Source organism: Meleagris gallopavo, chromosome 1, assembly GCF_000146605.3.
Source record: "Meleagris gallopavo isolate NT-WF06-2002-E0010 breed Aviagen turkey brand Nicholas breeding stock chromosome 1, Turkey_5.1, whole genome shotgun sequence".
Classification (NCBI taxonomy): Eukaryota; Metazoa; Chordata; class Aves; order Galliformes; family Phasianidae; genus Meleagris; species Meleagris gallopavo.
The window spans coordinates 51,239,608-51,246,053 of NC_015011.2; positions in this window are offsets into that span (position 1 = coordinate 51,239,608).

Genomic DNA, 6,446 nt, shown 5'->3' on the forward strand with positions numbered 1-6,446 from the left:
CCCTGGAGGTGTTCCAGAACCATGTGGATGTGGCACTGAGGGACGTGGTCATTGGGCACGGGGGGGGGTAGGTTGGCAGTAGGACTAGATGATCTTAGAGGCTTTTCCAACCTTTGTGATTCTATGATTCTATGATCAGAGCCCAAGGACACCTGCTCTACTCACAGTCTACTGTGTGAGCTTGAGCTGTTGAAATGGGGCTTTTAATTCCCTAGTAATGTAATTGTGCAGGATGTTGGCAGCTGGCAGTGCATGCATGTACCTCTGGGGACATAAGTGTCACACGAAATGAAATCACAATTTATATTTGACTACAAAGATCACATTCTGTCTACAGTAATATAGATTCAGCTTTTACTGAACTCAGTAGAGCAGGCATACATATATTCAAAGGCAAGGTATGTCCTTTAGTTTTGGTAAGCAGAACAGTAGAAAAATTTTGCTACAATCATCTAGTTTTTGTGGAAACAAAATACTGTTTCTTCCTGTGGAAAACTGCACACAAATGGCTTATCAACTACTTTAAAAGTTTTTGGTTTTTTTTGTTTGGTTTGGTTTGCTTTGGTTTGGTTTTGGTTTTGTTTTCTGTCTCAGAAAAGAGGTATCCTTGTACCACCTTCAGGGTATAGCTGAAGAGCTGGCAGTTGGTAGGACCCTCTTTTTCCACAGCTGAAGTGAATACAGAAGGAGTAAAATACTGCCAGGCTGGTTGTTGCAAGGCTGTGAGATCACCAACACTAAGCAGCTGGTTTGTTTCTGCAGTGGCCATGCTGCACCAGGATAACCATACCATAAGTCATTGCAAGACTTATTTTGATTATGGGAAAAGTAAAGTATTTAAGAATGAAAATTGTAGAACTAATGCATTTCTTAGAAAGAAGCAGGAGCCCTAATTACCTGAAAATCTCACAGAATCAAACAAGTATATCAGTTAAATTTTATGATGGCGTTTATGATGCGGTTAGTTAAAAGACTAATTGTTTTTCTTGTGCCTCGCTAGGTGGCAGTGTTTGTTGCCAACACTGAGGTCAAGCCCAGCTGCTGCTATAATTTTATTTCTTCTTACTTGGATTTTGGCTCTGATTGATAAATTTACTGTACTCGGTTCTCATTGAATGGCTTTATGCTGTTTGCAGAAGTGGAAGCATTGACAGATTTTATAAGTATCTTTTCTGAAAGTCAGGCAACACTTAGGATTTTCATGTGTGCTAGGAAGTTTTTATTTATTACCGGCTTATAAGAAGTTGCTAAGATTGCTCAAGTATCTGCCAATGTCTTTAGAAATTACAGCAGTCAGAAAAATCTTTAGACTTTGTTTAGCACGGATATTCTTGGAAATCTGAATATTATTTCAAGAGGTTGAGAATTGATTCATTTCTTTTGAACAGACCGAAGTGATAAAGAAGGTAAAATTTCTTATTGGACTTTCCTATGCATTGAGTCTCATGTAAATCTGTACTAGTTGAAATCATTCATTATACTGAGCACTATAAAGGATTGGAGGGAGATTAAAGACCAAAATACAGGATAACTAACTTGGTACTGACTGTTTTATTTATGCAGTGGCTAGTTGTCTATAAATTGGTAAAACAGCATAGACTTGACTGTGTGAGGTATTGAACTTTTTTTCCTTTGAAACACAGAATCACAGAGCCATCCAAGTTGGAAGGGACCCATGAGGATCATCAAGTCCAACTCCTGGCTCCACCAATACAGTAATGTGGCATTTTTCACAGAATTTTTATGACATTTGGTAGCTTAGTGGAAACCTTAACAATGCAAGTAGGAGCCATTATTTTTTTTTAACGGTTGAAACGCATTCAGAGAAAACATTGCTTCTAGTGTGTGCAGGCACAGCTTCAGCAAGATTAGTAGAACTGTAATTACTTACAGGAGAAGGAATGTGGCTTGCTGGATCTGCAGGAGTGCAGCTATGTTATACATTCCTTGTCTGTGGAACGTTTAATGCTAAATTCTATGAATATTTTAAGTAAAATAAAGTTCTTGCTCAGTTTTTATGGCAGGATTCCCAGAAAATACTTACTATCTGAGACTTGCTCTTTACAACTGTGATCCACAAAGATAATACTTTTTCAAAAGTAGTTTCTAGCTTATTGTTTGGAATTTGAGAGACTTCTGATTGTATGTATGAGTAAAGCATCTGAACGTCACAATTCTTTCTACTGCTTAAATCAGTAAAATAATTCCCTTTCTTCACCAAATATATGCTCTGTTTTGTTACTCTGGAAACATGAAATGTTAAGCATTTGGTTTTAAGGGGTTGTCTAGATGACAGAAAATCTGTATCAGTAAATTCTGAAAGCCTCACTGGAAACCATGTGAGTTTCTAACCTGAGATTAATTTAAGGCTGAAATGGGGAAAAAAAATTAAATCAAGTTTTGTATATAAATATTGCAGAGAGAAAAGAAGAAATAGAAGCTTCCTGTGGTGGTGAGTGGCAAAACAAGAAAAGTTGCTGCTGTACAAAATTTGAGTTGAAACTTGTCATGCAATTAACATAGTTAGGGAATAACCAGTACAAAGCCTCAATTTATTTTTTTAATCACTTAGTGTTTCAAACTGGATGAACTGTAAAGTACTCCTGAGGAATGTGAGTCTGAACTATGACCAAATGTTTCTTCATTATGAAAAGCCCCATCAAGGCTGATTTTCAACTACAAAAAGCCTGTTCAAAGCTAGTTTAGCCAATTACTGAACCCCAGGGTATGATTTTCAAAAGAAAATAAATTCTGGAAGATTGAGCAGCTTCCCAAGCAGTTCAGTACGTGTGTGTACTCAGTGTACTGTGGAACACAGCCTTCCGCAATGGTCTTGCCAATTCTTGATTATATCTTTAAAGACACTCTCAAAACAGAGTAACTTCTACATTATAGAAATCATACTATGCTCATCTGGATTTGGTTTAACAGCTACTCTGTGCACTTCTGCACATACAACCACGTTTTGCTTTGTAAGTGTGCTGTTGAACAAATAAGTTTAACTTAGGAATAATATTTGTGTGTCACGTTTTTATACATATCACTCTTTTTGTTTGTGCCCCTTGCTGACATATTTCACTAGAAAAGCAGGGAATGGAAATCAATTGGGTTAGGGGGAAGACCATGCTGGAAATCTTACTGAGGATAATAGCAATTTTTTTCAAAGTTAAATTTTGGCTTTAAGAACCAGTAAGCAGAACTGGAAGAAATCAAAAGAAGAAAACTCAATGTTTAAAATGTGCTCCAAATCATTTGCAAAAATCTACACTGATATCATCAGAGCTAGGATTCTTTCCTGGATTAACAAGAAATGTTGATAATTTGCAAGTTACTATTACTCATTCTGAGACAGGTCAATGTAGTCATTTTCCAGGTGACCAAAAAAATCCTTGTGAATTGGCTATGAATGTTTATACTGATCCCTGAAATTCTCATGGTCAATTTACTAAGCAGGTTTTAGAAGCTCTGGTGTTTGAGTTAATCAACTCTGATCACAAGAAAGAAGCATGGTATGCAGATACCATCCTTGCATGTGATTTTACATATTCTCCTTGTCTTTTCTCTTCTCCCTCTTCATTACTACAAAATCTAAAGTAGGTCTTGAACCCTACGGCCCTGCTATTCTTTATATTATGATTCTACTGACAAGGGACACCTTCTCCAGTGATTTTTCCTTTTTGTCACCCAACATTTTAATAGTTCGTGGAGTAAAGCCATGGTAAATGGAGACATAGGCTCATTGGGTTTGGCATTGTGTTTTGGAGACCAAGATGTGCCAACTAATTAAGGTCCTATTGTATTCTGCATGAATTGTTGTATTTGTGCTGTGGGGGTGTAAGGAATAGAGCTGTAAGTCATTACAAATTGCTTATCTAAGAATACAAGGTATTTTGCCGTAAGGCTGCATGTCAACTGCTAAATTCCAGGTGAATGGTATTGTAGTTGGAGAGGATCTGGGACCGTGAACCAAGATCTGGAATCTCATAAACTTTGATAGTGTTTGAATCCAGTTCCAAACTTTGCAGTATGGAAGTGTTTTTCACGCCAGCACTTACAGTAAAAATTCTTTACACTCTGTTGTTTGGAATTTGCATAACTTGTTCTTACTGCACACCATTCTTTTTAACCCTTAGGACCACAGATACTAGAAAAGGAATCACTTGTATAACCATGTTCCTCCTTATAGTGGGACTTTTTGATGAATTCTGCTAGTTTAGCCAGTTCAGTTTTCAATATCTCAGAGCAAAAGAACTTAATTCCCTCAGTTGACTGTTCCATCATCTAGTAAGTCACCACATACTCTGAATGAAGGCATCATGAGAAACTTCAGTAAAGCTGGCAAAGTATTCTTCTAGGTTTTTCACCCTAAAAAAGGGTTGAAAGTATAGGAACTTACTAGAGGCTCTCAGTGTTGAATTTTCACTGCAAAAGCAAAGTCTAATACTTTGTCCTAATTACCATTTGCATAGATTCCATTTCATGTCACCTATTCACCATGAGTAAAAGGCAGAATATATTTTTGCTGCACAGGAGTAAATCAATAATTAATTATATTACAAGGGTCTCGAAGCAAACCCCCGTGTCACTTTACTACACGGGGGATATGTACTCTGCTTTAGGATCCTTTCCAACTCATCATATTCTATGAGTCCATAAAACCTCAATTATTTTTTCCTGTGGGACTGGTACAATTTATCTCATGTTGTACCTCTGCTTCCCATGCCCCATGAGCACAGAGGAGCAGCAGCCATGCTGCAGAAGTGCCTTTCTTGCAGGCATAGCTGAGCAATGGGAGTACCTTAAGAAGATTATGGGTACCTTGTAATGGAACCCCAGGCATTACTATCACAGTTCTTTTGCAGAAGAGGATAAAAGCAGCAAGGCAAGACTTTTTCAACTCCACATTCTACTGCAACAAGACCTGTGCAGATTATAAATTCAATGGAAGTGTTGCTTTTGACTTCTCTAATGTGGTTCATGAGCCATTCATATGATAAACAGTTTCATTTTTTCTTCTTTGTTTTCTTGAGAAGAGCAGAGCACTTTTCAGTCTTTTACCCACCTCCATTCTTTAATGTTAAATATTGCTGAGGTTTGAGCCTGACCCGAGTAGCAGTCATGCTCATAGTCCTGCTATAGTATCTGCTGTTGGTTTGTTGTTCGTAGCCCTTCTACGGGGGTCAATTTCATTTGCCTTGGGATATTTTTTGGCATTCCAAATTTTGTATTTTCATTATCTTCATGAAAGTCAGGTCCTGTTTGACCAATGTGATCTCCTGTAAACAGGTGACTATGGATTAGGAAAAGGCTGTAGATGTAGTCATCCTAGACTTTAGTAAAGTCTTTGTTTGCTACAGCATTCTCCTGGGGAAGCTGACAGCCTGTGGCTTGGCCATGTCCAGAGATTCGAGCTGAATAGAGCTAAATCCAACTGGCAACCTGTCACAAGTGGTGTTCCTCTTGGGTCTGTACTGAGAGCAACCCTGCTTAATATCTTTATTGATGATCTTAATGAGGGGATTGAGTGCACCCTAAATTTGCAGATGATGACAAGCTGGGAGGAAGCGTTGATCAGTCTGAGGGTAGGAAGGCCCTACCCAGGGATCGGGGCAGGCTTGATCAATGGGCTGAGGCCAATTGTATGGGCTTCAACAGGACCAAGTGGCGAGTCGTGCACTTCGGTTACAACAGCCCCATGCATCGCTACAGGCTTGAGGCAGAGTGGCTGGAAAGCCATGTAGAGGAAAAGGATCTTGGGGTGTTAGTGGACTGCTGGCTGAACATGAGCCAGCAGTGTGCCCAGGTGGCCAAGGCAGCCAATGGCATCCTGGCTTGTAGCAGAAGCAGTGCAGCCAGCAGGAGCAGGGAAGTGATCATTCCCATGTACTCAGCACTGGTGAGGCTGCACCTTGAGTGCTGTGTTCAGTTTTGGGCCCCTCACTACAAGAAAGACATTGAGGCCCTGGAACTTGAAAAGGGCAAGAAAGCTGTAAGGGGTCTGGAGCACGAGTCTGATGATGAGCGGCTGAGTGAACTGGGGTTATTCAGTCTGGAGAAGAGAAGCTCGGGGCAGACCTTATCTCTACAAAAACCTGAGATTGTGGTGAGGCAGGGGTCAGCCTCTTCTCCAAGGTCACAGTATTAGGATAAGAGGAAATGGCCTCAAGTTTCACCAGGGGAGGATCAGGTTGGATATTAGGAAAACATTTTTCTCAGAAAGAGTGGTGCTGCAGTGGCACAGGCTGCCCGGGGAAGTGATGAAGTCACTGTCCCTGGTTGTGTTCAAGAACCGTGTGGATGTGCTTAGTGGGCACGGTGGGGATGGGCTGAAGGTAGGACCAGATGATCTTACAGGTATATTCCAACCTGAACGATTCTAGGATTCTACCCGCAACGAGAATTTGTTGTTACGGCTTGAGAACGACACGGATCCCCCTACCTCCCCG